The 25,351-nt window shown below is 43.6% G+C and overlaps 1 protein-coding gene and 98 non-coding genes across 99 annotated transcripts in view; all 99 read right to left on the bottom strand.

The window, feature by feature from the left end:
- The window catches only part of Naglu (N-acetyl-alpha-glucosaminidase), a 78,949-nt gene that overhangs the window by 39,079 nt on the left and 14,519 nt on the right, over positions 1-25,351 (bottom strand). The window lies entirely within an intron of this gene.
- On the bottom strand, positions 285-358 carry TRNAI-AAU (transfer RNA isoleucine (anticodon AAU)). The gene has a single exon. It is a non-coding gene; the product is annotated as a tRNA-Ile (tRNA).
- TRNAI-AAU (transfer RNA isoleucine (anticodon AAU)) lies at positions 1,313-1,386 on the bottom strand. Its single transcript has one exon. It is a non-coding gene; the product is annotated as a tRNA-Ile (tRNA).
- TRNAI-AAU (transfer RNA isoleucine (anticodon AAU)) lies at positions 1,754-1,827 on the bottom strand. The gene has a single exon. It is a non-coding gene; the product is annotated as a tRNA-Ile (tRNA).
- Positions 1,900-1,973, bottom strand: TRNAI-AAU (transfer RNA isoleucine (anticodon AAU)). Its single transcript has one exon. It is a non-coding gene; the product is annotated as a tRNA-Ile (tRNA).
- TRNAI-AAU (transfer RNA isoleucine (anticodon AAU)) lies at positions 2,047-2,120 on the bottom strand. Its single transcript has one exon. It is a non-coding gene; the product is annotated as a tRNA-Ile (tRNA).
- On the bottom strand, positions 2,489-2,562 carry TRNAI-AAU (transfer RNA isoleucine (anticodon AAU)). Its single transcript has one exon. It is a non-coding gene; the product is annotated as a tRNA-Ile (tRNA).
- On the bottom strand, positions 2,636-2,709 carry TRNAI-AAU (transfer RNA isoleucine (anticodon AAU)). The gene has a single exon. It is a non-coding gene; the product is annotated as a tRNA-Ile (tRNA).
- Positions 2,782-2,855, bottom strand: TRNAI-AAU (transfer RNA isoleucine (anticodon AAU)). Its single transcript has one exon. It is a non-coding gene; the product is annotated as a tRNA-Ile (tRNA).
- Positions 2,930-3,003, bottom strand: TRNAI-AAU (transfer RNA isoleucine (anticodon AAU)). Its single transcript has one exon. It is a non-coding gene; the product is annotated as a tRNA-Ile (tRNA).
- TRNAI-AAU (transfer RNA isoleucine (anticodon AAU)) lies at positions 3,224-3,297 on the bottom strand. The gene has a single exon. It is a non-coding gene; the product is annotated as a tRNA-Ile (tRNA).
- TRNAI-AAU (transfer RNA isoleucine (anticodon AAU)) lies at positions 3,663-3,736 on the bottom strand. The gene has a single exon. It is a non-coding gene; the product is annotated as a tRNA-Ile (tRNA).
- TRNAI-AAU (transfer RNA isoleucine (anticodon AAU)) lies at positions 4,401-4,474 on the bottom strand. The gene has a single exon. It is a non-coding gene; the product is annotated as a tRNA-Ile (tRNA).
- Positions 4,549-4,622, bottom strand: TRNAI-AAU (transfer RNA isoleucine (anticodon AAU)). Its single transcript has one exon. It is a non-coding gene; the product is annotated as a tRNA-Ile (tRNA).
- On the bottom strand, positions 5,137-5,210 carry TRNAI-AAU (transfer RNA isoleucine (anticodon AAU)). Its single transcript has one exon. It is a non-coding gene; the product is annotated as a tRNA-Ile (tRNA).
- On the bottom strand, positions 5,431-5,504 carry TRNAI-AAU (transfer RNA isoleucine (anticodon AAU)). The gene has a single exon. It is a non-coding gene; the product is annotated as a tRNA-Ile (tRNA).
- TRNAI-AAU (transfer RNA isoleucine (anticodon AAU)) lies at positions 6,021-6,094 on the bottom strand. The gene has a single exon. It is a non-coding gene; the product is annotated as a tRNA-Ile (tRNA).
- TRNAI-AAU (transfer RNA isoleucine (anticodon AAU)) lies at positions 6,315-6,388 on the bottom strand. The gene has a single exon. It is a non-coding gene; the product is annotated as a tRNA-Ile (tRNA).
- TRNAI-AAU (transfer RNA isoleucine (anticodon AAU)) lies at positions 6,464-6,537 on the bottom strand. The gene has a single exon. It is a non-coding gene; the product is annotated as a tRNA-Ile (tRNA).
- On the bottom strand, positions 6,611-6,684 carry TRNAI-AAU (transfer RNA isoleucine (anticodon AAU)). Its single transcript has one exon. It is a non-coding gene; the product is annotated as a tRNA-Ile (tRNA).
- On the bottom strand, positions 6,758-6,831 carry TRNAI-AAU (transfer RNA isoleucine (anticodon AAU)). The gene has a single exon. It is a non-coding gene; the product is annotated as a tRNA-Ile (tRNA).
- On the bottom strand, positions 6,905-6,978 carry TRNAI-AAU (transfer RNA isoleucine (anticodon AAU)). The gene has a single exon. It is a non-coding gene; the product is annotated as a tRNA-Ile (tRNA).
- Positions 7,199-7,272, bottom strand: TRNAI-AAU (transfer RNA isoleucine (anticodon AAU)). The gene has a single exon. It is a non-coding gene; the product is annotated as a tRNA-Ile (tRNA).
- Positions 7,492-7,565, bottom strand: TRNAI-AAU (transfer RNA isoleucine (anticodon AAU)). The gene has a single exon. It is a non-coding gene; the product is annotated as a tRNA-Ile (tRNA).
- TRNAI-AAU (transfer RNA isoleucine (anticodon AAU)) lies at positions 7,784-7,857 on the bottom strand. The gene has a single exon. It is a non-coding gene; the product is annotated as a tRNA-Ile (tRNA).
- Positions 7,932-8,005, bottom strand: TRNAI-AAU (transfer RNA isoleucine (anticodon AAU)). Its single transcript has one exon. It is a non-coding gene; the product is annotated as a tRNA-Ile (tRNA).
- Positions 8,079-8,152, bottom strand: TRNAI-AAU (transfer RNA isoleucine (anticodon AAU)). Its single transcript has one exon. It is a non-coding gene; the product is annotated as a tRNA-Ile (tRNA).
- On the bottom strand, positions 8,226-8,299 carry TRNAI-AAU (transfer RNA isoleucine (anticodon AAU)). The gene has a single exon. It is a non-coding gene; the product is annotated as a tRNA-Ile (tRNA).
- TRNAI-AAU (transfer RNA isoleucine (anticodon AAU)) lies at positions 8,374-8,447 on the bottom strand. The gene has a single exon. It is a non-coding gene; the product is annotated as a tRNA-Ile (tRNA).
- Positions 8,521-8,594, bottom strand: TRNAI-AAU (transfer RNA isoleucine (anticodon AAU)). The gene has a single exon. It is a non-coding gene; the product is annotated as a tRNA-Ile (tRNA).
- On the bottom strand, positions 8,668-8,741 carry TRNAI-AAU (transfer RNA isoleucine (anticodon AAU)). Its single transcript has one exon. It is a non-coding gene; the product is annotated as a tRNA-Ile (tRNA).
- TRNAI-AAU (transfer RNA isoleucine (anticodon AAU)) lies at positions 8,815-8,888 on the bottom strand. Its single transcript has one exon. It is a non-coding gene; the product is annotated as a tRNA-Ile (tRNA).
- On the bottom strand, positions 8,961-9,034 carry TRNAI-AAU (transfer RNA isoleucine (anticodon AAU)). Its single transcript has one exon. It is a non-coding gene; the product is annotated as a tRNA-Ile (tRNA).
- Positions 9,109-9,182, bottom strand: TRNAL-AAG (transfer RNA leucine (anticodon AAG)). Its single transcript has one exon. It is a non-coding gene; the product is annotated as a tRNA-Leu (tRNA).
- TRNAI-AAU (transfer RNA isoleucine (anticodon AAU)) lies at positions 9,257-9,330 on the bottom strand. The gene has a single exon. It is a non-coding gene; the product is annotated as a tRNA-Ile (tRNA).
- TRNAI-AAU (transfer RNA isoleucine (anticodon AAU)) lies at positions 9,404-9,477 on the bottom strand. The gene has a single exon. It is a non-coding gene; the product is annotated as a tRNA-Ile (tRNA).
- TRNAI-AAU (transfer RNA isoleucine (anticodon AAU)) lies at positions 9,551-9,624 on the bottom strand. Its single transcript has one exon. It is a non-coding gene; the product is annotated as a tRNA-Ile (tRNA).
- Positions 9,698-9,771, bottom strand: TRNAI-AAU (transfer RNA isoleucine (anticodon AAU)). The gene has a single exon. It is a non-coding gene; the product is annotated as a tRNA-Ile (tRNA).
- On the bottom strand, positions 9,844-9,917 carry TRNAI-AAU (transfer RNA isoleucine (anticodon AAU)). The gene has a single exon. It is a non-coding gene; the product is annotated as a tRNA-Ile (tRNA).
- On the bottom strand, positions 9,992-10,065 carry TRNAL-AAG (transfer RNA leucine (anticodon AAG)). The gene has a single exon. It is a non-coding gene; the product is annotated as a tRNA-Leu (tRNA).
- TRNAI-AAU (transfer RNA isoleucine (anticodon AAU)) lies at positions 10,140-10,213 on the bottom strand. Its single transcript has one exon. It is a non-coding gene; the product is annotated as a tRNA-Ile (tRNA).
- On the bottom strand, positions 10,287-10,360 carry TRNAI-AAU (transfer RNA isoleucine (anticodon AAU)). Its single transcript has one exon. It is a non-coding gene; the product is annotated as a tRNA-Ile (tRNA).
- Positions 10,433-10,506, bottom strand: TRNAI-AAU (transfer RNA isoleucine (anticodon AAU)). The gene has a single exon. It is a non-coding gene; the product is annotated as a tRNA-Ile (tRNA).
- TRNAI-AAU (transfer RNA isoleucine (anticodon AAU)) lies at positions 10,581-10,654 on the bottom strand. The gene has a single exon. It is a non-coding gene; the product is annotated as a tRNA-Ile (tRNA).
- TRNAI-AAU (transfer RNA isoleucine (anticodon AAU)) lies at positions 10,874-10,947 on the bottom strand. Its single transcript has one exon. It is a non-coding gene; the product is annotated as a tRNA-Ile (tRNA).
- TRNAI-AAU (transfer RNA isoleucine (anticodon AAU)) lies at positions 12,051-12,124 on the bottom strand. Its single transcript has one exon. It is a non-coding gene; the product is annotated as a tRNA-Ile (tRNA).
- On the bottom strand, positions 12,787-12,860 carry TRNAI-AAU (transfer RNA isoleucine (anticodon AAU)). Its single transcript has one exon. It is a non-coding gene; the product is annotated as a tRNA-Ile (tRNA).
- Positions 13,081-13,154, bottom strand: TRNAI-AAU (transfer RNA isoleucine (anticodon AAU)). The gene has a single exon. It is a non-coding gene; the product is annotated as a tRNA-Ile (tRNA).
- TRNAI-AAU (transfer RNA isoleucine (anticodon AAU)) lies at positions 13,375-13,448 on the bottom strand. The gene has a single exon. It is a non-coding gene; the product is annotated as a tRNA-Ile (tRNA).
- TRNAI-AAU (transfer RNA isoleucine (anticodon AAU)) lies at positions 13,814-13,887 on the bottom strand. The gene has a single exon. It is a non-coding gene; the product is annotated as a tRNA-Ile (tRNA).
- On the bottom strand, positions 14,402-14,475 carry TRNAI-AAU (transfer RNA isoleucine (anticodon AAU)). Its single transcript has one exon. It is a non-coding gene; the product is annotated as a tRNA-Ile (tRNA).
- On the bottom strand, positions 14,696-14,769 carry TRNAI-AAU (transfer RNA isoleucine (anticodon AAU)). Its single transcript has one exon. It is a non-coding gene; the product is annotated as a tRNA-Ile (tRNA).
- TRNAI-AAU (transfer RNA isoleucine (anticodon AAU)) lies at positions 14,843-14,916 on the bottom strand. The gene has a single exon. It is a non-coding gene; the product is annotated as a tRNA-Ile (tRNA).
- Positions 15,286-15,359, bottom strand: TRNAI-AAU (transfer RNA isoleucine (anticodon AAU)). Its single transcript has one exon. It is a non-coding gene; the product is annotated as a tRNA-Ile (tRNA).
- TRNAI-AAU (transfer RNA isoleucine (anticodon AAU)) lies at positions 15,580-15,653 on the bottom strand. Its single transcript has one exon. It is a non-coding gene; the product is annotated as a tRNA-Ile (tRNA).
- TRNAI-AAU (transfer RNA isoleucine (anticodon AAU)) lies at positions 15,728-15,801 on the bottom strand. Its single transcript has one exon. It is a non-coding gene; the product is annotated as a tRNA-Ile (tRNA).
- Positions 15,875-15,948, bottom strand: TRNAI-AAU (transfer RNA isoleucine (anticodon AAU)). The gene has a single exon. It is a non-coding gene; the product is annotated as a tRNA-Ile (tRNA).
- On the bottom strand, positions 16,022-16,095 carry TRNAI-AAU (transfer RNA isoleucine (anticodon AAU)). Its single transcript has one exon. It is a non-coding gene; the product is annotated as a tRNA-Ile (tRNA).
- Positions 16,169-16,242, bottom strand: TRNAI-AAU (transfer RNA isoleucine (anticodon AAU)). The gene has a single exon. It is a non-coding gene; the product is annotated as a tRNA-Ile (tRNA).
- Positions 16,463-16,536, bottom strand: TRNAI-AAU (transfer RNA isoleucine (anticodon AAU)). Its single transcript has one exon. It is a non-coding gene; the product is annotated as a tRNA-Ile (tRNA).
- On the bottom strand, positions 16,756-16,829 carry TRNAI-AAU (transfer RNA isoleucine (anticodon AAU)). Its single transcript has one exon. It is a non-coding gene; the product is annotated as a tRNA-Ile (tRNA).
- TRNAI-AAU (transfer RNA isoleucine (anticodon AAU)) lies at positions 17,049-17,122 on the bottom strand. Its single transcript has one exon. It is a non-coding gene; the product is annotated as a tRNA-Ile (tRNA).
- TRNAI-AAU (transfer RNA isoleucine (anticodon AAU)) lies at positions 17,197-17,270 on the bottom strand. Its single transcript has one exon. It is a non-coding gene; the product is annotated as a tRNA-Ile (tRNA).
- On the bottom strand, positions 17,344-17,417 carry TRNAI-AAU (transfer RNA isoleucine (anticodon AAU)). The gene has a single exon. It is a non-coding gene; the product is annotated as a tRNA-Ile (tRNA).
- On the bottom strand, positions 17,491-17,564 carry TRNAI-AAU (transfer RNA isoleucine (anticodon AAU)). The gene has a single exon. It is a non-coding gene; the product is annotated as a tRNA-Ile (tRNA).
- TRNAI-AAU (transfer RNA isoleucine (anticodon AAU)) lies at positions 17,639-17,712 on the bottom strand. Its single transcript has one exon. It is a non-coding gene; the product is annotated as a tRNA-Ile (tRNA).
- On the bottom strand, positions 17,786-17,859 carry TRNAI-AAU (transfer RNA isoleucine (anticodon AAU)). Its single transcript has one exon. It is a non-coding gene; the product is annotated as a tRNA-Ile (tRNA).
- Positions 17,933-18,006, bottom strand: TRNAI-AAU (transfer RNA isoleucine (anticodon AAU)). Its single transcript has one exon. It is a non-coding gene; the product is annotated as a tRNA-Ile (tRNA).
- On the bottom strand, positions 18,376-18,449 carry TRNAL-AAG (transfer RNA leucine (anticodon AAG)). The gene has a single exon. It is a non-coding gene; the product is annotated as a tRNA-Leu (tRNA).
- Positions 18,524-18,597, bottom strand: TRNAI-AAU (transfer RNA isoleucine (anticodon AAU)). The gene has a single exon. It is a non-coding gene; the product is annotated as a tRNA-Ile (tRNA).
- TRNAI-AAU (transfer RNA isoleucine (anticodon AAU)) lies at positions 18,672-18,745 on the bottom strand. Its single transcript has one exon. It is a non-coding gene; the product is annotated as a tRNA-Ile (tRNA).
- TRNAI-AAU (transfer RNA isoleucine (anticodon AAU)) lies at positions 18,820-18,893 on the bottom strand. Its single transcript has one exon. It is a non-coding gene; the product is annotated as a tRNA-Ile (tRNA).
- Positions 18,967-19,040, bottom strand: TRNAI-AAU (transfer RNA isoleucine (anticodon AAU)). The gene has a single exon. It is a non-coding gene; the product is annotated as a tRNA-Ile (tRNA).
- On the bottom strand, positions 19,114-19,187 carry TRNAI-AAU (transfer RNA isoleucine (anticodon AAU)). Its single transcript has one exon. It is a non-coding gene; the product is annotated as a tRNA-Ile (tRNA).
- Positions 19,260-19,333, bottom strand: TRNAI-AAU (transfer RNA isoleucine (anticodon AAU)). The gene has a single exon. It is a non-coding gene; the product is annotated as a tRNA-Ile (tRNA).
- Positions 19,555-19,628, bottom strand: TRNAI-AAU (transfer RNA isoleucine (anticodon AAU)). The gene has a single exon. It is a non-coding gene; the product is annotated as a tRNA-Ile (tRNA).
- Positions 19,851-19,924, bottom strand: TRNAI-AAU (transfer RNA isoleucine (anticodon AAU)). The gene has a single exon. It is a non-coding gene; the product is annotated as a tRNA-Ile (tRNA).
- TRNAI-AAU (transfer RNA isoleucine (anticodon AAU)) lies at positions 19,999-20,072 on the bottom strand. The gene has a single exon. It is a non-coding gene; the product is annotated as a tRNA-Ile (tRNA).
- On the bottom strand, positions 20,147-20,220 carry TRNAI-AAU (transfer RNA isoleucine (anticodon AAU)). The gene has a single exon. It is a non-coding gene; the product is annotated as a tRNA-Ile (tRNA).
- Positions 20,294-20,367, bottom strand: TRNAI-AAU (transfer RNA isoleucine (anticodon AAU)). The gene has a single exon. It is a non-coding gene; the product is annotated as a tRNA-Ile (tRNA).
- Positions 20,442-20,515, bottom strand: TRNAI-AAU (transfer RNA isoleucine (anticodon AAU)). The gene has a single exon. It is a non-coding gene; the product is annotated as a tRNA-Ile (tRNA).
- Positions 21,179-21,252, bottom strand: TRNAI-AAU (transfer RNA isoleucine (anticodon AAU)). The gene has a single exon. It is a non-coding gene; the product is annotated as a tRNA-Ile (tRNA).
- Positions 21,326-21,399, bottom strand: TRNAI-AAU (transfer RNA isoleucine (anticodon AAU)). Its single transcript has one exon. It is a non-coding gene; the product is annotated as a tRNA-Ile (tRNA).
- Positions 21,620-21,693, bottom strand: TRNAI-AAU (transfer RNA isoleucine (anticodon AAU)). The gene has a single exon. It is a non-coding gene; the product is annotated as a tRNA-Ile (tRNA).
- Positions 21,767-21,840, bottom strand: TRNAI-AAU (transfer RNA isoleucine (anticodon AAU)). The gene has a single exon. It is a non-coding gene; the product is annotated as a tRNA-Ile (tRNA).
- TRNAI-AAU (transfer RNA isoleucine (anticodon AAU)) lies at positions 21,913-21,986 on the bottom strand. Its single transcript has one exon. It is a non-coding gene; the product is annotated as a tRNA-Ile (tRNA).
- TRNAL-AAG (transfer RNA leucine (anticodon AAG)) lies at positions 22,061-22,134 on the bottom strand. Its single transcript has one exon. It is a non-coding gene; the product is annotated as a tRNA-Leu (tRNA).
- TRNAI-AAU (transfer RNA isoleucine (anticodon AAU)) lies at positions 22,208-22,281 on the bottom strand. Its single transcript has one exon. It is a non-coding gene; the product is annotated as a tRNA-Ile (tRNA).
- TRNAI-AAU (transfer RNA isoleucine (anticodon AAU)) lies at positions 22,356-22,429 on the bottom strand. Its single transcript has one exon. It is a non-coding gene; the product is annotated as a tRNA-Ile (tRNA).
- On the bottom strand, positions 22,799-22,872 carry TRNAI-AAU (transfer RNA isoleucine (anticodon AAU)). The gene has a single exon. It is a non-coding gene; the product is annotated as a tRNA-Ile (tRNA).
- On the bottom strand, positions 22,947-23,020 carry TRNAI-AAU (transfer RNA isoleucine (anticodon AAU)). Its single transcript has one exon. It is a non-coding gene; the product is annotated as a tRNA-Ile (tRNA).
- On the bottom strand, positions 23,536-23,609 carry TRNAI-AAU (transfer RNA isoleucine (anticodon AAU)). Its single transcript has one exon. It is a non-coding gene; the product is annotated as a tRNA-Ile (tRNA).
- Positions 23,830-23,903, bottom strand: TRNAI-AAU (transfer RNA isoleucine (anticodon AAU)). Its single transcript has one exon. It is a non-coding gene; the product is annotated as a tRNA-Ile (tRNA).
- On the bottom strand, positions 23,977-24,050 carry TRNAI-AAU (transfer RNA isoleucine (anticodon AAU)). The gene has a single exon. It is a non-coding gene; the product is annotated as a tRNA-Ile (tRNA).
- On the bottom strand, positions 24,123-24,196 carry TRNAI-AAU (transfer RNA isoleucine (anticodon AAU)). The gene has a single exon. It is a non-coding gene; the product is annotated as a tRNA-Ile (tRNA).
- Positions 24,271-24,344, bottom strand: TRNAL-AAG (transfer RNA leucine (anticodon AAG)). The gene has a single exon. It is a non-coding gene; the product is annotated as a tRNA-Leu (tRNA).
- TRNAI-AAU (transfer RNA isoleucine (anticodon AAU)) lies at positions 24,418-24,491 on the bottom strand. The gene has a single exon. It is a non-coding gene; the product is annotated as a tRNA-Ile (tRNA).
- Positions 24,566-24,639, bottom strand: TRNAI-AAU (transfer RNA isoleucine (anticodon AAU)). Its single transcript has one exon. It is a non-coding gene; the product is annotated as a tRNA-Ile (tRNA).
- Positions 25,157-25,231, bottom strand: TRNAI-AAU (transfer RNA isoleucine (anticodon AAU)). The gene has a single exon. It is a non-coding gene; the product is annotated as a tRNA-Ile (tRNA).

Consider the following 25,351-nt stretch of genomic DNA (forward strand, 5'->3'; position numbering starts at 1 on the left):
GGGGGATTGAACCCACGACCTTCGCGTTATTAGTCTGACGCTCTAACCAACTGAGCTAATGGGCCGATGCCTTCAAATTCGATGAAATCTTTCCCGCCTTTTAAAAACAGTCGTTTCAATTAAATTAATTCTTCTCCTTGGCCCATGGGGGGATCGAACCAATGACCTTCGCGTTATTAGCACGACGCTCTAGCCAACTGAGCTAATGGGCCGATGCCTTCGATTTCGATGAAATCTTTTCCGTCTTTTCAAAATTATCGTTCAATAATAACATTTATTCTCTTTGGCCAATGGGGGGATCGAACCCACGACCTTCGCGTTATTAGCACGACGCTCTAACCAACTGAGCTAATGGGCCGATGCCTTCGATTTCGATGAAATCTTTCCCGCGTTTTAAAAACAGTCGTTTCAATTAATAAATTCTTCTACTTGGCCCATGGGGGGATTGAACCCACGACCTTCGCGTTATTAGCACACGCTCTAACCAACTTATCTAATGGGCCGATGCCTTCAAATTCGATGAAATCTTTCCCGCCTTTTAAAAACAGTCGTTTCAATTAAATTAATTCTTCTCCTTGGCCCATGGGGGGATCGAACCCATGACCTTCGCGTTATTAGCACGACGCTCTAACCAACTTATCTAATGGGCCGATGCCTTCAAATTCGATTAAATCTTTCCCGCCTTTTAAAAACAGTCGTTTCAATTAAATTAATTCTTCTCCTTGGCCAATGGGGGGATCGAACCCATGACCTTCGCGTTATTAGCACGACGCTCTAACCAACTGAGCTAATGGGCCGATGACTTCAATTTCGATGAAATCTTTCCCGCCTTTTTAAAAATAGTCGTTTCAATAAAAATATTTTTCACTTTGGCCCATGTGGGGGATCGAACCCACGACCTTCGCGTTATTAGCACGACGCACTAACCAACTGAGCTACTGGGTTTATGCCTTATATTTGATGAAATATTCCCCGCCTTTTAAAAATTGTCGTTTCAATTAAATTAATTCTTCCCTTTGGCACATGGGGGGATCGAACCCACGACCTTCGCGTTATTAGTCTGACGCTCTAACCAACTGAGCTAATGGGCCGACGCCTTCAATTTCGATGAAATCTTTCCCGCCTTTTTAAAAATAGTCGTTTCAATTAAATTAATTCTTCCCTTTGGCCCATGGGGGGATTGAACCCACGACCTTCGCGTTATTAGTCTGACGCTCTAACCAACTGAGCTAATGGGCCGATGCCTTCAAATTCGATGAAATCTTTCCCGCCTTTTAAAAACAGTCGTTTCAATTAAATTAATTCTTCTCCTTGGCCCATGGGGGGATAGAACCCACGACCTTCGCGTTATTAGCACGACGCTCTAACCAACTGAGCTAATGGGCCGATGCCTTCGATTTCGATGAAATCTTTTCCGTCTTTTCAAAAATAATCGTTCAATAATAATATTTTTTCACTTTGGCCCATGGTGGGATCGAACCCACGACATTCGCGTTATTAGCACGACGCTCTAACCAACTGAGCTAATGGGCCGATGCCTTCAATTTCGATGAAATCTTTCCCGCCTTTTAAAAACAGTCGTTTCAATTAAATTAATTCTTCTCCTTGGCCCATGGGGGGATCGAACCCATGACCTTCGCGTTATTAGCACGACGCTCTAGCCAACTGAGCTAATGGGCCGATGCCTTCGATTTCGATGAAATCTTTTCCGTCTTTTCAAAAATAATCGTTCAATAATAACATTTATTTTCTTTGGCCAATGGGGGGATCGAACCCACGACCTTCGCGTTATTAGCACGACGCTCTAACCAACTGAGCTAATGGGCCGATGCCTTCAATTTCGATGAAATCTTTCCCGCGTTTTAAAAACAGTCGTTTCAATTAATAATTTCTTCTCCTTGGCCCATGGGGGGATAGAACCCACGACCTTCGCGTTATTAGCACGACGCTCTAACCAACTGAGCTAATGGGCCGATGCCTTCGATTTCGATGAAATCTTTTCCGTCTTTTCAAAAATAATCGTTCAATAATAACATTTATTCTCTTTGGCCAATGGGGGGATCGAACCCACGACCTTCGCGTTATTAGCACGACGCTCTAACCAACTGAGCTAATGGGCCGATGCCATCAATTTCGATGAAATCTTTCCCGCCTTTTTAAAAATAGTCGTTTCAATAAAAATATTTTTTCACTTTGGCCCATGGGGGGATCGAACTCACGACATTCGCGTTATTAGCACGACGCTCTAACCAACTGAGCTAATGGGCCGATGCCTTCAATTTCGATGAAATCTTTCCCGCCTTTTAAAAACAGTCGTTTCAATTAAATTAATTCTTCTCCTTGGCCCATGGGGGGATCGAACCCATGACCTTCGCGTTATTAGCACGACGCTCTAGCCAACTGAGCTAATGGGCCGATGCCTTCGATTTCGATGAAATCTTTTCCGTCTTTTCAAAAATAATCGTTCAATAATAACATTTATTCTCTTTGGCCAATGGGGGGATCGAACCCACGACCTTCGCGTTATTAGCACGACGCTCTAACCAACTGAGCTAATGGGCCGATGCCTTCAATTTCGATGAAATCTTTCCCGCCTTTTAAAAACAGTCGTTTCAATTAAATTAATTCTTCTCCTTGGCCCATGGGGGGATCGAACCCATGACCTTCGCGTTATTAGCACGACGCTCTAACCAACTGAGCTAATGGGCCGATGCCTTCAATTTCGATGAAATCTTTCCCGCGTTTTAAAAACAGTCGTTTCAATTAATAAATTCTTCTCCTTGGCCCATGGGGGGATTGAACCCACGACCTTCGCGTTATTAGCACGACGCTCTAACCAACTGAGCTAATGGGCCGATGCCATCAATTTCGATGAAATCTTTCCCGCCTTTTTAAAAATAGTCGTTTCAATAAAAATATTTTTTCACTTTGGCCCATGGGGGGATCGAACCCACGACATTCGCGTTATTAGCACGACGCTCTAACCAACTGAGCTAATGGGCCGATGCCTTCAACGTCGATGAAATCTTTCCCGCCTTTTAAAAACAGTCGTTTCAATTAAATTAATTCTTCTCCTTGGCCCATGGGGGGATCGAACCCATGACCTTCGCGTTATTAGCACGACGCTCTAGCCAACTGAGCTAATGGGCCGATGCCTTCGATTTCGATGAAATCTTTTCCGTCTTTTCAAAAATAATCGTTCAATAATAACATTTATTCTCATTGGCCAATGGGGGGATCGAACCCACGACCTTCGCGTTATTAGCACGACGCTCTAACCAACTGAGCTAATGGGCCGATGCCTTCAATTTCGATGAAATCTTTCCCGCGTTTTAAAAACAGTCGTTTCAATTAATAAATTCTTCTCCTTGGCCCATGGGGGGATTGAACCCACGACCTTCGCGTTATTAGCACGACGCTCTAACCAACTTATCTAATGGGCCGATGCCTTCAATTTCGATGAAATCTTTCCCGCGTTTTAAAAACAGTCGTTTCAATTAATAAATTCTTCTCCTTGGCCCATGGGGGGATTGAACCCACGACCTTCGCGTTATTAGCACGACGCTCTAACCAACTTATCTAATGGCCCGATGCCTTCAAATTCGATGAAATCTTTCCCGCCTTTTAAAAACAGTCGTTTCAATTAAATTAATTCTTCTCCTTGGCCCATGGGGGGATCGAACCCATGACCTTCGCGTTATTAGCACGACGCTCTAACCAACTGAGCTAATGGGCCGATGCCTTCAATTTCGATGAAATCTTTCCCGCCTTTTTAAAAATAGTCGTTTCAATAAAAATATTTTTCACTTTGGCCCATGTGGGGGATCGAACCCACGACCTTCGCGTTATTAGCACGACGCACTAACCAACTGAGCTACTGGGTTTATGCCTTATATTTGATGAAATATTCCCCGCCTTTTAAAAATTGTCGTTTCAATTAAATCAATTCTTCCCTTTGGCACATGGGGGGATCGAACCCACGACCTTCGCGTTATTAGTCTGACGCTCTAACCAACTGAGCTAATGGGCCGATGCCTTCAAATTCGATGAAATCTTTCCCGCCTTTTTAAAAATAGTCGTTTCAATTAAATTAATTCTTCCCTTTGGCCCATGGGGGGATAGAACCCACGACCTTCGCGTTATTAGCACGACGCTCTAACCAACTGAGTTAATGGGCCGATGCCATCAATTTCGATGAAATCTTTCCCGCCTTTTTAAAAATAGTCGTTTCAATAAAAATATTTTTTCACTTTGGCCCATGGGGGGATCGAACCCACGACCTTCGCGTTATTAGCACGACGCTCTAACCAACTGAGTTAATGGGCCGATGCCATCAATTTCGATGAAATCTTTCCCGCCTTTCTAAAAATAGTCGTTTCAATAAAAATATTTTTTCACTTTGGCCCATGGGGGGATCGAACCCACGACCTTCGCGTTATTAGCACGACGCTCTAACCAACTGAGCTAATGGGCCGATGCTTTCAATTTCGATGAAATCTTTCCGGCCTTTTTAAAAATAGTCGTTTCAATAAAAATATTTTTTCACTTTGGCCCATGGGGGGATCGAACCCACGACCTTCGCGTTATTAGCACGACGCTCTAACCAACTGAGCTAATGGGCCGATGCCATCAACTTCGATGAAATCTTTCCCGCCTTTTAAAAAATAGTCGTTTCAATAAAAATATTTTTTCACTTTGACCCATGGGGGGATCGAACCCACGACCTTCGCGTTATTAGCACGACGCACTAACCAACTGAGCTAATGGGTTTATGCCTTATATTTGATGAAATATTCCCCGCCTTTTAAAAATTGTTGTTTCAATTAAATTAATTCTTCCCTTTGGCACATGGGGGGATCGAACCCACGACCTTCGCGTTATTAGTCTGACGCTCTAACCAACTGAGCTAATGGGCCGATGCCTTCAAATTCGATGAAATCTTTCCCGCCTTTTAAAAACAGTCGTTTCAATTAAATTAATTCTTCTCCTTGGCCCATGGGGGGATCGAACCCATGACCTTCGCGTTATTAGCACGACGCTCTAGCCAACTGAGCTAATGGGCCGATGCCTTCGATTTCGATGAAATCTTTTCCGTCTTTTCAAAAATAATCGTTCAATAATAACATTTATTCTCTTTGGCCAATGGGGGGATCGAACCCACGACCTTCGCGTTATTAGCACGACGCTCTAACCAACTGAGCTAATGGGCCGATGCCTTCGATTTCGATGAAATCTTTTCCGTCTTTTCAAAAATAATCGTTCAATAATAACATTTATTCTCTTTGGCCAATGGGTGGATCGAACCCACGACCTTCGCGTTATTAGCACGACGCTCTAACCAACTGAGTTAATGAACCGATGCCTTCAAATTCGATGAAATCTTTCCCGCCTTTTAAAAACAGTCGTTTCAATTAAATTAATTCTTCTCCTTGGCCCATGGGGGGATCGAACCCATGACCTTCGCGTTATTAGCACGACGCTCTAACCAACTGAGCTAATGGGCCGATGCCTTCAAATTCGATGAAATCTTTCCCGCCTTTTAAAAACAGTCGTTTCAATTAAATTAATTCTTCTCCTTGGCCCATGGGGGGATCGAACCCATGACCTTCGCGTTATTAGCACGACGTTCTAACCAACTGAGCTAATGGGCCGATGCCTTCAATTTCGATGAAATCTTTCCCGCCTTTTTAAAAATAGTCGTTTCAATAAAAATATTTTTTCACTTTGGCCCATGGGGGGGATCGAACCCACGACCTTCGCGTTATTAGCACGACGCACTAACCAACTGAGCTACTGGGTTTATGCCTTATATTTGATGAAATATTCCCCGCCTTTTAAAAATTGTCGTTTCAATTAAATTAAATCTTCCCTTTGGCACATGGGGGGATCGAACCCACGACCTTCGCGTTATTAGTCTGACGCTCTAACCAACTGAGCTAATGGGCCGATGCCTTCAAATTCGATGAAATCTTTCCCGCCTTTTTAAAAATAGTCGTTTCAATTAAATTAATTCTTCCCTTTGGCCCATGGGGGGATTGAACCCACGACCTTCGCGTTATTAGCACGACGCTCTAGCCAACTGAGCTAATGGGCCGATGCCTTCAAATTCGATGAAATCTTTCCCGCCTTTTAAAAACCGTCGTTTCAATTAAATTAATTCTTCTCCTTGGCATATGGGGGGATAGAACCCACGACCTTCGCGTTATTAGCACGACGCTCTAACCAACTGAGCTAATGGGCCGATGCCTTCGATTTCGATGAAATCTTTTCCGTCTTTTCAAAAATAATCGTTCAATAATAACATTTATTCTCTTTGGCCAATGGGGGGATCGAACCCACGACCTTCGCGTTATTAGCACGACGCTCTAACCAACTGAGCTAATGGGCCGATGCCATCAGTTTCGATGAAATCTTTCCCGCCTTTTTAAAAATAGTCGTTTCAATAAAAATAATTTTTTCACTTTGGCCCATGGGGGGATCGAACCCACGACCTTCGCGTTATTAGCACGACGCTCTAACCAACTGAGCTAATGGGCCGATGCCTTCAATTTCGATGAAATCTTTCCCGCCTTTTAAAAACAGTCGTTTCAATTAAGTTAATTCTTCTCCTTGGCCCATGGGGGGATCGAACCCATGACCTTCGCGTTATTAGCACGACGCTCTAACCAACTGAGCTAATGGGCCGATGCCTTCGATTTCGATGAAATCTTTTCCGTCTTTTCAAAAATAATCGTTCAATAATAACATTTATTCTCTTTGGCCAATGGGGGGATCGAACCCACGACCTTCGCGTTATTAGCACGACGCTCTAACCAACTGAGCTAATGGGCCGATGCCTTCAATTTCGATGAAATCTTTCCCGCCTTTTTAAAAATAATCGTTCAATAAAAACATTTATTCTCTTTGGCCAATGGGGGGATCGAACCCACGACCTTCGCGTTATTAGCACGACGCTCTAACCAACTGAGCTAATGGGCCGATGCCTTCGATTTCGATGAAATCTTTCCCGCCTTTTAAAAACAGTCGTTTCAATTAAATTAATTCTTCTCCTTGGCCCATGGGGGGATCGAACCCATGACCTTCGCGTTATTAGCACGACGCTCTAGCCAACTGAGCTAATGGGCCGATGCCTTCGATTTCGATGAAATCTTTTCCGTCTTTTCAAAAATAATCGTTCAATAATAACATTTATTCTCTTTGGCCAATGGGGGGATCGAACCCACGACCTTCGCGTTATTAGCACGACGCTCTAACCAACTGAGCTAATGGGCCGATGCCTTCGATTTCGATGAAATCTTTCCCGCGTTTTAAAAACAGTCGTTTCAATTAATAAATTCTTCTCCTTGGCCCATGGGGGGATTGAACCCACGACCTTCGCGTTATTAGCACGACGCTCTAACCAACTTATCTAATGGGCCGATGCCTTTAAATTCGATGAAATCTTTCCCGCCTTTTAAAAACAGTCGTTTCAATTAAATTAATTCTTCTCCTTGGCCCATGGGGGGATCGAACCCATGACCTTCGCGTTATTAGCACGACGCTCTAACCAACTGAGCTAATGGGCCGATGCCTTCAATTTCGATGAAATCTTTCCCGCGTTTTAAAAACAGTCGTTTCAATTAATAAATTCTTCTCCTTGGCCCATGGGGGGATTGAACCCACGACCTTCGCGTTATTAGCACGACGCTCTAACCAACTTATCTAATGGGCCGATGCCTTTAAATTCGATGAAATCTTTCCCGCCTTTTAAAACAGTCGTTTCAATTAAATTAATTCTTCTCCTTGGCCCATGGGGGGATCGAACCCATGACCTTCGCGTTATTAGCACGACGCTCTAACCAACTGAGCTAATGGGCCGATGCCTTCAAATTCGATGAAATCTTTCCCGCCTTTTTAAAAATAGTCGTTTCAATTAAATTAATTCTTCCCTTTGGCCCATGGGGGGATTGAACCCACGACCTTCGCGTTATTAGCACGACGCTCTAGCCAACTGAGCTAATGGGCCGATGCCTTCAAATTCGATGAAATCTTTCCCGCCTTTTAAAAACAGTCGTTTCAATTAAATTAATTCTTCTCCTTGGCCCATGGGGGGATAGAACCCACGACCTTCGCGTTATTAGCACGACGCTCTAACCAACTGAGCTAATGGGCCGATGCCTTCGATTTCGATGAAATCTTTTCCGTCTTTTCAAAAATAATCGTTCAATAATAACATTTATTCTCTTTGGCCAATGGGGGGATCGAACCCACGACCTTCGCGTTATTAGCACGACGCTCTAACCAACTGAGCTAATGGGCCGATGCCATCAATTTCGATGAAATCTTTCCCGCCTTTTTAAAAATAGTCGTTTCAATAAAAATATTTTTTCACTTTGGCCCATGGGGGGATCGAACCCACGACCTTCGCGTTATTAGCACGACGCTCTAACCAACTGAGCTAATGGGCCGATGCCTTCAAATTCGATGAAATCTTTCCCGCCTTTTAAAAACAGTCGTTTCAATTAAATTAATTCTTCTCCTTGGCCCATGGGGGGATCGAACCCACGACCTTCGCGTTATTAGCACGACGCTCTAACCAACTGAGCTAATGGGCCGATGCCTTCAAATTCGATGAAATCTTTCCCGCCTTTTAAAAACAGTCGTTTCAATAAAAATATTTTTTCACTTTGGCCCATGGGGGGATCGAACCCACGACCTTCGCGTTATTAGCACGACGCTCTAACCAACTGAGCTAATGGGCCGATGCCTTCAATTTCGATGAAATCTTTCCCGCCTTTTAAAAACAGTCGTTTCAATTAAATTAATTCTTCTCCTTGGCCCATGGGGGGATCGAACCCATGACCTTCGCGTTATTAGCACGACGCTCTAACCAACTGAGCTAATGGGCCGATGCCTTCAATTTCGATGAAATCTTTCCCGCCTTTTAAAAACAGTCGTTTCAATTAATAAATTCTTCTCCCTGGCCCATGGGGGGATTGAACCCACGACCTTCGCGTTATTAGCACGACGCTCTAACCAACTGAGCTAATGGGCCGATGCCATCAATTTCGATGAAATCTTTCCCACCTTTTTAAAAATAGTCGTTTCAATTAAATTAATTCTTCCCTTTGGCCCATGGGGGGATTGAACCCACGACCTTCGCGTTCTTAGCACGACGCTCTAACCAACTGAGCTAATGGGCCGATGCCATCAATTTCGATGAAATCTTTCCCGCCTTTCTAAAAATAGTCGTTTCAATAAAAATATTTTTTCACTTTGGCCCATGGGGGGATCGAACCCACGACCTTCGCGTTATTAGCACGACGCTCTAACCAACTGAGCTAATGGGCCGATGCCTTCAATTTCGATGAAATCTTTCCCGCCTTTTAAAAACAGTCGTTTCAATTAAATTAATTCTTCTCCTTGGCCCATGGGGGGATCGAACCCACGACCTTCGCGTTATTAGCACGACGCTCTAACCAACTGAGCTAATGGGCCGATGCCTTCAAATTCGATGAAATCTTTCCCGCCTTTTAAAAACAGTCGTTTCAATAAAAATATTTTTTCACTTTGGCCCATGGGGGGATCGAACCCACGACCTTCGCGTTATTAGCACGACGCTCTAACCAACTGAGCTAATGGGCCGATGCCTTCAATTTCGATGAAATCTTTCCCGCCTTTTAAAAACAGTCGTTTCAATTGAATTAATTCTTCTCCTTGGCCCATGGGGGGATCGAACCCATGACCTTCGCGTTATTAGCACGACGCTCTAACCAACTGAGCTAATGGGCCGATGCCTTCAATTTCGATGAAATCTTTCCCGCCTTTTAAAAACAGTCGTTTCAATTAATAAATTCTTCTCCCTGGCCCATGGGGGGATTGAACCCACGACCTTCGCGTTATTAGCACGACGCTCTAACCAACTGAGCTAATGGGCCGATGCCATCAATTTCGATGAAATCTTTCCCACCTTTTTAAAAATAGTCGTTTCAATTAAATTAATTCTTCCCTTTGGCCCATGGGGGGATTGAACCCACGACCTTCGCGTTCTTAGCACGACGCTCTAACCAACTGAGCTAATGGGCCGATGCCATCAATTTCGATGAAATCTTTCCCGCCTTTCTAAAAATAGTCGTTTCAATAAAAATATTTTTTCACTTTGGCCCATGGGGGGATCGAACCCACGACCTTCGCGTTATTAGCACGACGCTCTAACCAACTGAGCTAATGGGCCGATGCCTTCAATTTCGATGAAATCTTTCCCGCCTTTTAAAAACAGTCGTTTCAATTAAATTAATTCTTCTCCTTGGCCCATGGGGGGATCGAACCCATGACCTTCGCGTTATTAGCACGACGCTCTAACCAACTGAGCTAATGGGCCGATGCCTTCAATTTCGATGAAATCTTTCCCGCGTTTTAAAAACAGTCGTTTCAATTAATAAATTCTTCTCCTTGGCCCATGGGGGGATTGAACCCACGACCTTCGCGTTATTAGCACGACGCTCTAACCAACTGAGCTAATGGGCCGATGCCATCAATTTCGATGAAATCTTTCCCGCCTTTTTAAAAATAGTCGTTTCAATAAAAATATTTTTTCACTTTGGCCCATGGGGGGATCGAACCCACGACATTCGCGTTATTAGCACGACGCTCTAACCAACTGAGCTAATGGGCCGATGCCTTCAATTTCGATGAAATCTTTCCCGCCTTTTAAAAACAGTCGTTTCAATTAAATTAATTCTTCTCCTTGGCCCATGGGGGATCGAACCCATGACCTTCGCGTTATTAGCACGACGCTCTAGCCAACTGAGCTAATGGGCCGATGCCTTCGATTTCGATGAAATCTTTTCCGTCTTTTCAAAAATAATCGTTCAATAATAACATTTATTCTCATTGGCCAATGGGGGGATCGAACCCACGACCTTCGCGTTATTAGCACGACGCTCTAACCAACTGAGCTAATGGGCCGATGCCTTCAATTTCGATGAAATCTTTCCCGCGTTTTAAAAACAGTCGTTTCAATTAATAAATTCTTCTCCTTGGCCCATGGGGGGATTGAACCCACGACCTTCGCGTTATTAGCACGACGCTCTAACCAACTTATCTAATGGGCCGATGCCTTCAATTTCGATGAAATCTTTCCCGCGTTTTAAAAACAGTCGTTTCAATTAATAAATTCTTCTCCTTGGCCCATGGGGGGATTGAACCCACGACCTTCGCGTTATTAGCACGACGCTCTAACCAACTTATCTAATGGCCCGATGCCTTCAAATTCGATGAAATCTTTCCCGCCTTTTAAAAACAGTCGTTTCAATTAAATTAATTCTTCTCCTTGGCCCATGGGGGGATCGAACCCATGACCTTCGCATTATTAGCACGACGCTCTAACCAACTGAGCTAATGGGCCGATGCCTTCAATTTCGATGAAATCTTTCCCGCCTTTTTAAAAATAGTCGTTTCAATAAAAATATTTTTCACTTTGGCCCATGTGGGGGATCGAACCCACGACCTTCGCGTTATTAGCACGACGCACTAACCAACTGAGCTACTGGGTTTATGCCTTATATTTGATGAAATATTCCCCGCCTTTTAAAAATTGTCGTTTCAATTAAATCAATTCTTCCCTTTGGCACATGGGGGGATCGAACCCACGACCTTCGCGTTATTAGTCTGACGCTCTAACCAACTGAGCTAATGGGCCGATGCCTTCAAATTCGATGAAATCTTTCCCGCCTTTTTAAAAATAGTCGTTTCAATTAAATTAATTCTTCCCTTTGGCCCATGGGGGGATAGAACCCACGACCTTCGCGTTATTAGCACGACGCTCTAACCAACTGAGTTAATGGGCCGATGCCATCAATTTCGATGAAATCTTTCCCGCCTTTTTAAAAATAGTCGTTTCAATAAAAATATTTTTTCACTTTGGCCCATGGGGGGATCGAACCCACGACCTTCGCGTTATTAGCACGACGCTCTAACCAACTGAGTTAATGGGCCGATGCCATCAATTTCGATGAAATCTTTCCCGCCTTTCTAAAAATAGTCGTTTCAATAAAAATATTTTTTCACTTTGGCCCATGGGGGGATCGAACCCACGACCTTCGCGTTATTAGCACGACGCTCTAACCAACTGAGCTAATGGGCCGATGCTTTCAATTTCGATGAAATCTTTCCGGCCTTTTTAAAAATAGTCGTTTCAATAAAAATATTTTTTCACTTTGGCCCATGGGGGGATCGAACCCACGACCTTCGCGTTATTAAAACGACGCTCTAACCAACTGAGCTAATGGGCCGATGCCATCAACTTCGATGAAATCTTTCCCGCCTTTTAAAAAATAGTCGTTTCAATAAAAATATTTTTTCACTTTGACCCATGGGGGGATCGAACCCACGACCTTCGCGTTATTAGCACGACGCACTAACCAACTGAGCTAATGGGTTTATGCCTTATATTTGATGAAATATTCCCCGCCTTTTAAAAATTGTCGTTTCAATTAAATTAATTCTTCCCTTTGGCACATGGGGGGATCGAACCCACGACCTTCGCGTTATTAGTCTGACGCTCTAACCAACTGAGCTAATGGGCCGATGCCTTCAAATTCGATGAAATCTTTCCCGCCTTTTAAAAACAGTCGTTTCAATTAAATTAATTCTTCTCCTTGGCCCATGGGGGGATCGAACCCATGACCTTCGCGTTATTAGCACGACGCTCTAGCCAACTGAGCTAATGGGCCGATGCCTTCGATTTCGATGAAATCTTTTCCGTCTTTTCAAAAATAATCGTTCAATAATAACATTTATTCTCTTTGGCCAATGGGGGGATCGAACCCACGACCTTCGCGTTATTAGCACGACGCTCTAACCAACTGAGCTAATGGGCCGATGCCTTCGATTTCGATGAAATCTTTTCCGTCTTTTCAAAAATAATCGTTCAATAATAACATTTATTCTCTTTGGCCAATGGGTGGATCGAACCCACGACCTTCGCGTTATTAGCACGACGCTCTAACCAACTGAGTTAATGAACCGATGCCTTCAAATTCGATGAAATCTTTCCCGCCTTTTAAAAACAGTCGTTTCAATTAAATTAATTCTTCTCCTTGGCCCATGGGGGGATCGAACCCATGACCTTCGCGTTATTAGCACGACGCTCTAACCAACTGAGCTAATGGGCCGATGCCTTCAATTTCGATGAAATCTTTCCCGCCTTTTAAAAACAGTCGTTTCAATTAAATTAATTCTTCTCCTTGGCCCATGGGGGGATCGAACCCATGACCTTCGCGTTATTAGCACGACGCTCTAGCCAACTGAGCTAATGGGCCGATGCCTTCGATTTCGATGAAATCTTTTCCGTCTTTTCAAAAATAATCGTTCAATAATAACATTTATTCTCATTGGCCAATGGGGGGATCGAACCCACGACCTTCGCGTTATTAGCACGACGCTCTAACCAACTGAGCTAATGGGCCGATGCCTTCAATTTCGATGAAATCTTTCCCGCGTTTTAAAAACAGTCGTTTCAATTAATAAATTCTTCTCCTTGGCCCATGGGGGGATTGAACCCACGACCTTCGCGTTATTAGCACGACGCTCTAACCAACTTATCTAATGGGCCGATGCCTTCAATTTCGATGAAATCTTTCCCGCGTTTTAAAAACAGTCGTTTCAATTAATAAATTCTTCTCCTTGGCCCATGGGGGGATTGAACCCACGACCTTCGCGTTATTAGCACGACGCTCTAACCAACTTATCTAATGGCCCGATGCCTTCAAATTCGATGAAATCTTTCCCGCCTTTTAAAAACAGTCGTTTCAATTAAATTAATTCTTCTCCTTGGCCCATGGGGGGATCGAACCCATGACCTTCGCGTTATTAGCACGACGCTCTAACCAACTGAGCTAATGGGCCGATGCCTTCAATTTCGATGAAATCTTTCCCGCCTTTTTAAAAATAGTCGTTTCAATAAAAATATTTTTCACTTTGGCCCATGTGGGGGATCGAACCCACGACCTTCGCGTTATTAGCACGACGCACTAACCAACTGAGCTAATGGGTTTATGCCTTATATTTGATGAAATATTCCCCGCCTTTTAAAAATTGTCGTTTCAATTAAATTAATTCTTCCCTTTGGCACATGGGGGGATCGAACCCACGACCTTCGCGTTATTAGTCTGACGCTCTAACCAACTGAGCTAATGGGCCGATGCCTTCAAATTCGATGAAATCTTTCCCGCCTTTTAAAAACAGTCGTTTCAATTAAATTAATTCTTCTCCTTGACCCATGGGGGGATCGAACCCATGACCTTCGCGTTATTAGCACGACGCTCTAGCCAACTGAGCTAATGGGCCGATGCCTTCGATTTCGATGAAATCTTTTCCGTCTTTTCAAAAATAATCGTTCAATAATAACATTTATTCTCTTTGGCCAATGGGGGGATCGAACCCACGACCTTCGCGTTATTAGCACGACGCTCTAACCAACTGAGCTAATGGGCCGATGCCTTCGATTTCGATGAAATCTTTTCCGTCTTTTCAAAAATAATCGTTCAATAATAACATTTATTCTCTTTGGCCAATGGGTGGATCGAACCCACGACCTTCGCGTTATTAGCACGACGCTCTAACCAACTGAGTTAATGAACCGATGCCTTCAAATTCGATGAAATCTTTCCCGCCTTTTAAAAACAGTCGTTTCAATTAAATTAATTCTTCTCCTTGGCCCATGGGGGGATCGAACCCATGACCTTCGCGTTATTAGCACGACGCTCTAACCAACTGAGCTAATGGGCCGATGCCTTCAAATTCGATGAAATCTTTCCCGCCTTTTAAAAACAGTCGTTTCAATTAAATTAATTCTTCTCCTTGGCCCATGGGGGGATCGAACCCATGACCTTCGCGTTATTAGCACGACGCTCTAACCAACTGAGCTAATGGGCCGATGCCTTCAATTTCGATGAAATCTTTCCCGCCTTTTTAAAAATAGTCGTTTCAATAAAAATATTTTTTCACTTTGGCCCATGGGGGGGATCGAACCCACGACCTTCGCGTTATTAGCACGACGCACTAACCAACTGAGCTACTGGGTTTATGCCTTATATTTGATGAAATATTCCCCGCCTTTTAAAAATTGTCGTTTCAATTAAATTAAATCTTCCCTTTGGCACATGGGGGGATCGAACCCACGACCTTCGCGTTATTAGTCTGACGCTCTAACCAACTGAGCTAATGGGCCGATGCCTTCAAATTCGATGAAATCTTTCCCGCCTTTTTAAAAATAGTCGTTTCAATTAAATTAATTCTTCCCTTTGGCCCATGGGGGGATTGAACCCACGACCTTCGCGTTATTAGCACGACGCTCTAGCCAACTGAGCTAATGGGCCGATGCCTTCAAATTCGATGAAATCTTTCCCGCCTTTTAAAAACAGTCGTTTCAATTAAATTAATTCTTCTCCTTGGCATATGGGGGGATAGAACCCACGACCTTCGCGTTATTAGCACGACGCTCTAACCAACTGAGCTAATGGGCCGATGCCTTCGATTTCGATGAAATCTTTTCCGTCTTTTCAAAAATAATCGTTCAATAATAACATTTATTCTCTTTGGCCAATGGGGGGATCGAACCCACGACCTTCGCGTTATTAGCACGACGCTCTAACCAACTGAGCTAATGGGCCGATGCCATCAATTTCGATGAAATCTTTCCCGCCTTTTTAAAAATAGTCGTTTCAATAAAAATATTTTTTCACTTTGGCCCATGGGGGGATCGAACCCACGACCTTCGCGTTATTAGCACGACGCTCTAACCAACTGAGCTAATGGGCCGATGCCTTCAATTTCGATGAAATCTTTCCCGCCTTTTAAAAACAGTCGTTTCAATTAAGTTAATTCTTCTCCTTGGCCCATGGGGGGATCGAACCCATGACCTTCGCGTTATTAGCACGACGCTCTAACCAACTGAGCTAATGGGCCGATGCCTTCGATTTCGATGAAATCTTTTCCGTCTTTTCAAAAATAATCGTTCAATAATAACATTTATTCTCTTTGGCCAATGGGGGGATCGAACCCACGACCTTCGCGTTATTAGCACGACGCTCTAACCAACTGAGCTAATGGGCCGATGCCTTCAATTTCGATGAAATCTTTCCCGCCTTTTTAAAAATAATCGTTCAATAAAAACATTTATTCTCTTTGGCCAATGGGGGGATCGAACCCACGACCTTCGCGTTATTAGCACGACGCTCTAACCAACTGAGCTAATGGGCCGATGCCTTCGATTTCGATGAAATCTTTCCCGCCTTTTAAAAACAGTCGTTTCAATTAAATTAATTCTTCTCCTTGGCCCATGGGGGGATCGAACCCATGACCTTCGCGTTATTAGCACGACGCTCTAGCCAACTGAGCTAATGGGCCGATGCCTTCGATTTCGATGAAATCTTTTCCGTCTTTTCAAAAATAATCGTTCAATAATAACATTTATTCTCTTTGGCCAATGGGGGGATCGAACCCACGACCTTCGCGTTATTAGCACGACGCTCTAACCAACTGAGCTAATGGGCCGATGCCTTCGATTTCGATGAAATCTTTCCCGCGTTTTAAAAACAGTCGTTTCAATTAATAAATTCTTCTCCTTGGCCCATGGGGGGATTGAACCCACGACCTTCGCGTTATTAGCACGACGCTCTAACCAACTTATCTAATGGGCCGATGCCTTTAAATTCGATGAAATCTTTCCCGCCTTTTAAAAACAGTCGTTTCAATTAAATTAATTCTTCTCCTTGGCCCATGGGGGGATCGAACCCATGACCTTCGCGTTATTAGCACGACGCTCTAACCAACTGAGCTAATGGGCCGATGCCTTCAATTTCGATGAAATCTTTCCCGCGTTTTAAAAACAGTCGTTTCAATTAATAAATTCTTCTCCTTGGCCCATGGGGGGATTGAACCCAGGACCTTCGCGTTATTAGCACGACGCTCTAACCAACTTATCTAATGGGCCGATGCCTTTAAATTCGATGAAATCTTTCCCGCCTTTTAAAAACAGTCGTTTCAATTAAATTAATTCTTCTCCTTGGCCCATGGGGGGATCGAACCCATGACCTTCGCGTTATTAGCACGACGCTCTAACCAACTGAGCTAATGGGCCGATGCCTTCAAATTCGATGAAATCTTTCCCGCCTTTTTAAAAATAGTCGTTTCAATTAAATTAATTCTTCCCTTTGGCCCATGGGGGGATTGAACCCACGACCTTCGCGTTATTAGCACGACGCTCTAGCCAACTGAGCTAATGGGCCGATGCCTTCAAATTCGATGAAATCTTTCCCGCCTTTTAAAAACAGTCGTTTCAATTAAATTAATTCTTCTCCTTGGCCCATGGGGGGATAGAACCCACGACCTTCGCGTTATTAGCACGACGCTCTAACCAACTGAGCTAATGGGCCGATGCCTTCGATTTCGATGAAATCTTTTCCGTCTTTTCAAAAATAATCGTTCAATAATAACATTTATTCTCTTTGGCCAATGGGGGGATCGAACCCACGACCTTCGCGTTATTAGCACGACGCTCTAACCAACTGAGCTAATGGGCCGATGCCATCAATTTCGATGAAATCTTTCCCGCCTTTTTAAAAATAGTCGTTTCAATAAAAATATTTTTTCACTTTGGCCCATGGGGGGATCGAACCCACGACCTTCGCGTTATTAGCACGACGCTCTAACCAACTGAGCTAATAGGCCGATGCCTTCAAATTCGATGAAATCTTTCCCGCCTTTTAAAAACAGTCGTTTCAATTAAATTAATTCTTCTCCTTGGCCCATGGGGGGATCGAACCCACGACCTTCGCGTTATTAGCACGACGCTCTAACCAACTGAGCTAATGGGCCGATGCCTTCAAATTCGATGAAATCTTTCCCGCCTTTTAAAAACAGTCGTTTCAATTAAATTAATTCTTCTCCTTGGCCCATGTTGGGATCGAACCCACGACCTTCGCGTTATTAGCACGACGCTCTAACCAACTGAGCTAATGGGCCGATGCCTTCAAGTTCGATGAAATCTTTCCCGCCTTTTAAAAACAGTCGTTTCAATTAAATTAATTCTTCTCCTTGGCCAATGGGGGGATCGAACCCACGACCTTCGCGTTATTAGCACGACGCTCTAACCAACTGAGTTAATGGGCCGATGCCATCGATTTCGATGAAATCTTTCCCGCCTTTTTAAAAATAGTCGTTTCAATAAAAATATTTTTTCACTTTGGCCCATGGGGGGATCGAACCCACGACCTTCGCGTTATTAGCACGACGCTCTAACCAACTGAGTTAATGAACCGATGACTTCAAATTCGATGAAATCTTTCCCACCTTTTTAAAAATAGTCGTTTCAATTAAATTAATTCTTCCCTTTGGCCCATGGGGGGATTGAACCCACGACCTTCGCGTTCTTAGCACGACGCTCTAACCAACTGAGCTAATGGGCCGATGCCATCAATTTCGATGAAATCTTTCCCGCCTTTTTAAAAATAGTCGTTTCAATAAAAATATTTTTTCACTTTGGCCCATGGGGGGATCGAACCCACGACCTTCGCGTTATTAGCACGACGCTCTAACCAACTGAGCTAATGGGCCGATGCCTTTAATTTCGATGAAATCTTTCCCGCCTTTTTAAAAATAGTCGTTTCTATAAAAATTTTTTTTCACTTTGGCCCATGGGGGGATCGAACCCACGACCTTCGCGTTATTAGCACGACGCTCTAACCAACTGAGCTAATGGGCCGATGCCTTTAATTTCGATGAAATCTTTCCCGCCTTTTCAAATATAGTCGTTTCAATAAAAATATTTTTTCACTTTGGCCCATGGGGGGATCGAACCCACGACCTTCGCGTTATTAGCACGACGCTCTAACCAACTGAGCTAATGGGCCGATGCCTTCAAATTCGATTAAATCTTTCCCGCCTTTTAAAAACAGTCGTTTCAATTAAATTAATTCTACTCCTTGGCCCATGGGGGGATCGAACCCATGACCTTCGCGTTATTAGCACGACGCTCTAACCAACTGAGCTAATGGGCCGATGCCTTCAATTTCGATGAAATCTTTCCCGCGTTTTAAAAACAGTCGTTTCAATTAAATTAATTCTTCTCCTTGGCCCATGGGGGGATCGAACCCTCGACCTTCGCGTTATTAGCACGACGCTCTAACCAACTGAGCTAATGGGCCGATGCCTTCAATTTCGATGAAATCTTTCCCGCGTTTTAAAAACAGTCGTTTCAATTAATAAATTCTTCTCCTTGGCTCATGGGGGGATTGAACCCACGACCTTCGCGTTATTAGCACGACGCTCTAACCAACTGAGCTAATGGGCCGATGCCTTCAATTTCGATGAAATCTTTTCCGCCTTTTTAAAAATAATCGTTCAATAAAAACATTTATTCTCTTTGGCCAATGGGGGGATCGAACCCACGATCTTCGCGTTATTAGCACGACGCTCTAACCAAAAGAGCTAATGGGCCGATGCCTTCAAATTCGATGAAAACTTTCCCGCCTTTTCAAATATAGTCGTTTCAATAAAAATATTTTTTCACTTTGGCCCATGGGGGGATCGAACCCACGACCTTCGCGTTATTAGCACGACGCTCTAACCAACTGAGCTAATGGGCCGATGCCTTCAATTTCGATGAAATCTTTCCCGCCTTTTTAAAAATAGTCGTTTCAATAAAAATATTTTTTCACTTTGGCCCTTGGGGGGATCGAACCCACGAACTTCGCGTTATTAGCACGACGCTCTAACCAACTGAACTAATGGGCCGATGCCTTTAATTTCGATGAAATCTTTCCCGCCTTTTTAAAAATAGTCGTTTCAATAAAAATATTTTTTCACTTTGGCCCATGGGGGGATTGAACCCACGACCTTCGCGTTATTAGCACGACGCTCTAACCAACTGAGCTAATGGGCCGATGCCTTCAAATTCGATGAAATCTTTCCCGCCTTTTTAAAAATAGTCGTTTCAATTATATTAATTCTTCCCTTTGGCCCATGGGGGGATTGAACCCACGACCTTCGCGTTATTAGCACGACGCTCTAACCAACTGAGCTAATGGGCCGATGCCTTTATTTTCGATGAAATCTTTCCCGCCTTTTTAAAAATAGTCGTTTCAATTAAAATATTTTTTCACTTTGGCCCATGGGGGGATCGAACCCACGACCTTCGCGTTATTAGCACGACGCTCTAACCAACTGAGCTAATGGGCCGATGCCTTCAAATTCGATGAAAGCTTTCCCGCCTTTTAAAAACAGTCGTTTCAATTAAATTAATTCTTCTCCTTGGCCCATGGGGGGATCGAACCCACGACCTTCGCGTTATTAGCACGACGCTCTAACCAACTGAGCTAATGGGCCGATGTCTTCAAATTCGATGAAATCTTTCCCGCCTTTTTAAAAATAGTCGTTTCAATAAAAATATTTTTTCACTTTGGCCCATGGGGGGATCGAACCCACGACCTTCGCGTTATTAGCACGACGCTCTAACCAACTGAGCTAATGGGCCGATGCCTTCAATTTCGATGAAATCTTTCCCGCCTTTTTAAAAATAGTCGTTTCAATAAAAATATTTTTTCACTTTGGCCCATGGGGGGGATCGAACCCACGGCCTTCGCGTTATTAGCACGACGCACTAACCAACTGAGCTAATGGGTTTATGCCTTATATTTGATGAAATATTCCCCGCCTTTTAAAAATTGTCGTTTCAATGAAATTAATTCTCCCCTTTGGCCAATGGGGGGATCGACCCCTTGGTCTTCGCGTTATTAGTCTGACGCTCTAACCAACTAAGCTAATGGGCCGATGCCTTCAAATTCGATGAAATCTTTCCCGCCTTTTTAAAAGTAGTCGTTTCAATTAAATTAACTCTTCCCTTTGACTCATGGGGGGATCGAACCCATGACCTTCGCGTTATTAGCACGACGCTCTAACCAACTGAGCTAATGGACCGATGCCTTCAATTTCGATGAAATCTTTTCCGCCTTTTTAAAAATAATCGTTCATTAAAAACACTTATTCTTTATGGCCAATGGGGGGATCGAACCCACGACCATCGCGTTATTAGCACGACGCTATAACCAACTGAGCTAATGGGCCGATGCCATCAGTTTCGATGAAATCTTTCCCGCCTTTTTAAAAATAGTCGTTTCAATAAAAAAAATTTTCACTTTGGCCCATGGGGGGATCGAACCCACGACCTTCGCGTTATTAGCACGACGCTCTAACCAACTGAGCTAATTGGCCGATGCCTTCAATTTCGATGAAATCTTTCCCGCCTTTTAAAAACAGTCGTTTCAATAAAAATATTTTTTCACTTTGGCCCATGGGGGGATCGAACCCACGACCTTCGCGTTATTAGCACGACGCTCTAGCCAACTGAGCTAATGGGCCGATGCCTTCAATTTCGATGAAATCTTTTCCGCCTTTTTAAAAATAATCGTTCATTAAAAACACTTATTCTTTATGGCCAATGGGGGGATCGAACCCACGACCATCGCGTTATTAGCACGACGCTATAACCAACTGAGCTAATGGGCCGATGCCATCAGTTTCGATGAAATCTTTCCCGCCTTTTTAAAAATAGTCGTTTCAATAAAAAAAATTTTCACTTTGGCCCATGGGGGGATCGAACCCACGACCTTCGCGTTATTAGCACGACGCTCTAACCAACTGAGCTAATTGGCCGATGCCTTCAATTTCGATGAAATCTTTCCCGCCTTTTAAAAACAGTCGTTTCAATAAAAATATTTTTTCACTTTGGCCCATGGGGGGATCGAACCCACGACCTTCGCGTTATTAGCACGACGCTCTAACCAACTGAGCTAATGGACCGATGCCTTCAATTTCGATGAAATCTTTCGCGCGTTTTAAAAACAGTCGTTTCAATGAATAAATTCTTCTCCTTGGCCCATGGGGGGATTGAACCCACGACCTTCGCGTTATTAGCACGACGCTCTAGCCAACTGAGCTAATGGGCCGATGCCATCAATTTCGATGAAATCTTTCCCGCCTTTTTAAAAATAGTCGTTTCAATTAAATTAATTCTTCCCTTTGGCCCATGGGGGGATTGAACCCACGACCTTTGCGTTCTTAGCACGACGCTCTAACCAACTGAGCTAATGGGCCGATGCCATCAATTTCGATGAAATCTTTCCCGCCTTTTTAAAAATAGTCGTTTCAATAAAAAAAATTTTCACTTTGGCCCATGGGGGGATCGAACCCACGACCTTCGCGTTATTAGCACGACGCTCTAACCAACTGAGCTAATGGGCCGATGCCTTCAATTTCGATGAAATCTTTCCCGCCTTTTTAAAAATAGTCGTTTCAATAAAAATATTTTTTCACTTTGGCCCATGGGGGGATCGAACCCACGACCTTCGCGTTATTAGCACGACGCTCTAACCAACTGAGCTAATGGGCCGATGCCTTCAATTTCGATGAAATCTTTCCCGCCTTTTTAAAAATAGTCGTTTCAATAAAAATATTTTTTCACTTTGACCCATGGGGGGATCGACCCCTTCGTCTTCGCGTTATTAGTCTGACGCTCTAACCAACTAAGCTAATGGGCCGTTGCCTACAATTTCGATGAAATCTTTCCAGCCTTTTTAAAAATAGTCGTTTCAATTAAATCAACTCTTCCCTTTGGCACATGGGGGGATCGAACCCATGACCTTCGCGTTATTAGCACGACGCTCTAACCAACTGAGCTAATGGGCCGATGCCTTCAAATTCGATGAAAGCTTTCCCGCCTTTTAAAAACAGTCGTTTCAATTAAATTAATTCTTCTCCTTGGCCCATGGGGGGATCGAACCCACGACCTTCGCGTTATTAGCACGACGCTCTAACCAACTGAGCTAATGGGCCGATGTCTTCAAATTCGATGAAATCTTTCCCGCCTTTTTAAAAATAGTCGTTTCAATAAAAATATTTTTTCACTTTGGCCCATGGGGGGATCGAACCCACGACCTTCGCGTTATTAGCACGACGCTCTAACCAACTGAGCTAATGGGCCGATGCCTTCAATTTCGATGAAATCTTTCCCGCCTTTTTAAAAATAGTCGTTTCAATAAAAATATTTTTTCACTTTGGCCCATGGGGGGGATCGAACCCACGACCTTCGCGTTATTAGCACGACGCACTAACCAACTGAGCTAATGGGTTTATGCCTTATATTTGATGAAATATTCCCCGCCTTTTAAAAATTGTCGTTTCAATGAAATTAATTCTCCCCTTTGGCCAATGGGGGGATCGACCCCTTGGTCTTCGCGTTATTAGTCTGACGCTCTAACCAACTAAGCTAATGGGCCGATGCCTTCAAATTCGATGAAATCTTTCCCGCCTTTTTAAAAGTAGTCGTTTCAATTAAATTAACTCTTCCCTTTGACTCATGGGGGGATCGAACCCATGACCTTCGCGTTATTAGCACGACGCTCTAACCAACTGAGCTAATGGACCGATGCCTTCAATTTCGATGAAATCTTTCGCGCGTTTTAAAAACAGTCGTTTCAATGAATAAATTCTTCTCCTTGGCCCATGGGGGGATTGAACCCACGACCTTCGCGTTATTAGCACGACGCTCTAGCCAACTGAGCTAATGGGCCGATGCCTTCAATTTCGATGAAATCTTTTCCGCCTTTTTAAAAATAATCGTTCATTAAAAACACTTATTCTTTATGGCCAATGGGGGGATCGAACCCACGACCATCGCGTTATTAGCACGACGCTATAACCAACTGAGCTAATGGGCCGATGCCATCAGTTTCGATGAAATCTTTCCCGCCTTTTTAAAAATAGTCGTTTCAATAAAAAAAATTTTCACTTTGGCCCATGGGGGGATCGAACCCACGACCTTCGCGTTATTAGCACGACGCTCTAACCAACTGAGCTAATTGGCCGATGCCTTCAATTTCGATGAAATCTTTCCCGCCTTTTAAAAACAGTCGTTTCAATAAAAATATTTTTTCACTTTGGCCCATGGGGGGATCGAACCCACGACCTTCGCGTTATTAGCACGACGCTCTAACCAACTGAGCTAATGGACCGATGCCTTCAATTTCGATGAAATCTTTCGCGCGTTTTAAAAACAGTCGTTTCAATGAATAAATTCTTCTCCTTGGCCCATGGGGGGATTGAACCCACGACCTTCGCGTTATTAGCACGACGCTCTAGCCAACTGAGCTAATGGGCCGATGCCATCAATTTCGATGAAATCTTTCCCGCCTTTTTAAAAATAGTCGTTTCAATTAAATTAATTCTTCCCTTTGGCCCATGGGGGGATTGAACCCACGACCTTCGCGTTCTTAGCACGACGCTCTAACCAACTGAGCTAATGGGCCGATGCCATCAATTTCGATGAAATCTTTCCCGCCTTTTTAAAAATAGTCGTTTCAATAAAAAAAATTTTCACTTTGGCCCATGGGGGGATCGAACCCACGACCTTCGCGTTATTAGCACGACGCTCTAACCAACTGAGCTAATGGGCCGATGCCTTCAATTTCGATGAAATCTTTCCCGCCTTTTTAAAAATAGTCGTTTCAATAAAAATATTTTTTCACTTTGGCCCATGGGGGGATCGAACCCACGACCTTCGCGTTATTAGCACGACGCTCTAACCAACTGAGCTAATGGGCCGATGCCTTCAATTTCGATGAAATCTTTCCCGCCTTTTTAAAAATAGTCGTTTCAATAAAAATATTTTTTCACTTTGACCCATGGGGCGATCGACCCCTTCGTCTTCGCGTTATTAGTCTGACGCTCTAACCAACTAAGCTAATGGGCCGATGCCTACAATTTCGATGAAATCTTTCCAGCCTTTTTAAAAATAGTCGTTTCAATTAAATCAACTCTTCCCTTTGGCACATGGGGGGATCGAACCCATGACCTTCGCGTTATTAGCACGACGCTCTAACCAACTGAGCTAATGGGCCGATGCCTTCAATTTCGATGAAATCTTTTCCGCCTTTTTAAAAATAATCGTTCAATAAAAACATTTATTCGCTTTGGCCAATGGGGGGATCGAACCCACGACCTTCGCGTTATTAGCACGACGCTCTAACCAACTGAGTTAATGGGCCGATGCCATCAATTTCGATGAAATCTTTCCCGCCTTTTTAAAAATAGTCGTTTCAATAAAAATATTTTTTCACTTTGGCCCATGGGGGGGATCGAACCCACGACCTTCGCGTTATTAGCACGACGCTCTAACCAACTGAGCTAATGGGCCGATGCCTTTAATTTCGATGAAATCTTTCCCGCCTTTTTAAAAATAGTCGTTTCAATAAAAATATTTTTTCACTTTGGCCCATGGGGGGATCGAACCCACGACCTTCGCGTTATTAGCACG

Source organism: Leiobunum rupestre, chromosome 1, assembly GCF_980474605.1.
Source record: "Leiobunum rupestre chromosome 1, qqLeiRupe1.1.hap1, whole genome shotgun sequence".
NCBI lineage: Eukaryota > Metazoa > Arthropoda > Arachnida > Opiliones > Sclerosomatidae > Leiobunum > Leiobunum rupestre.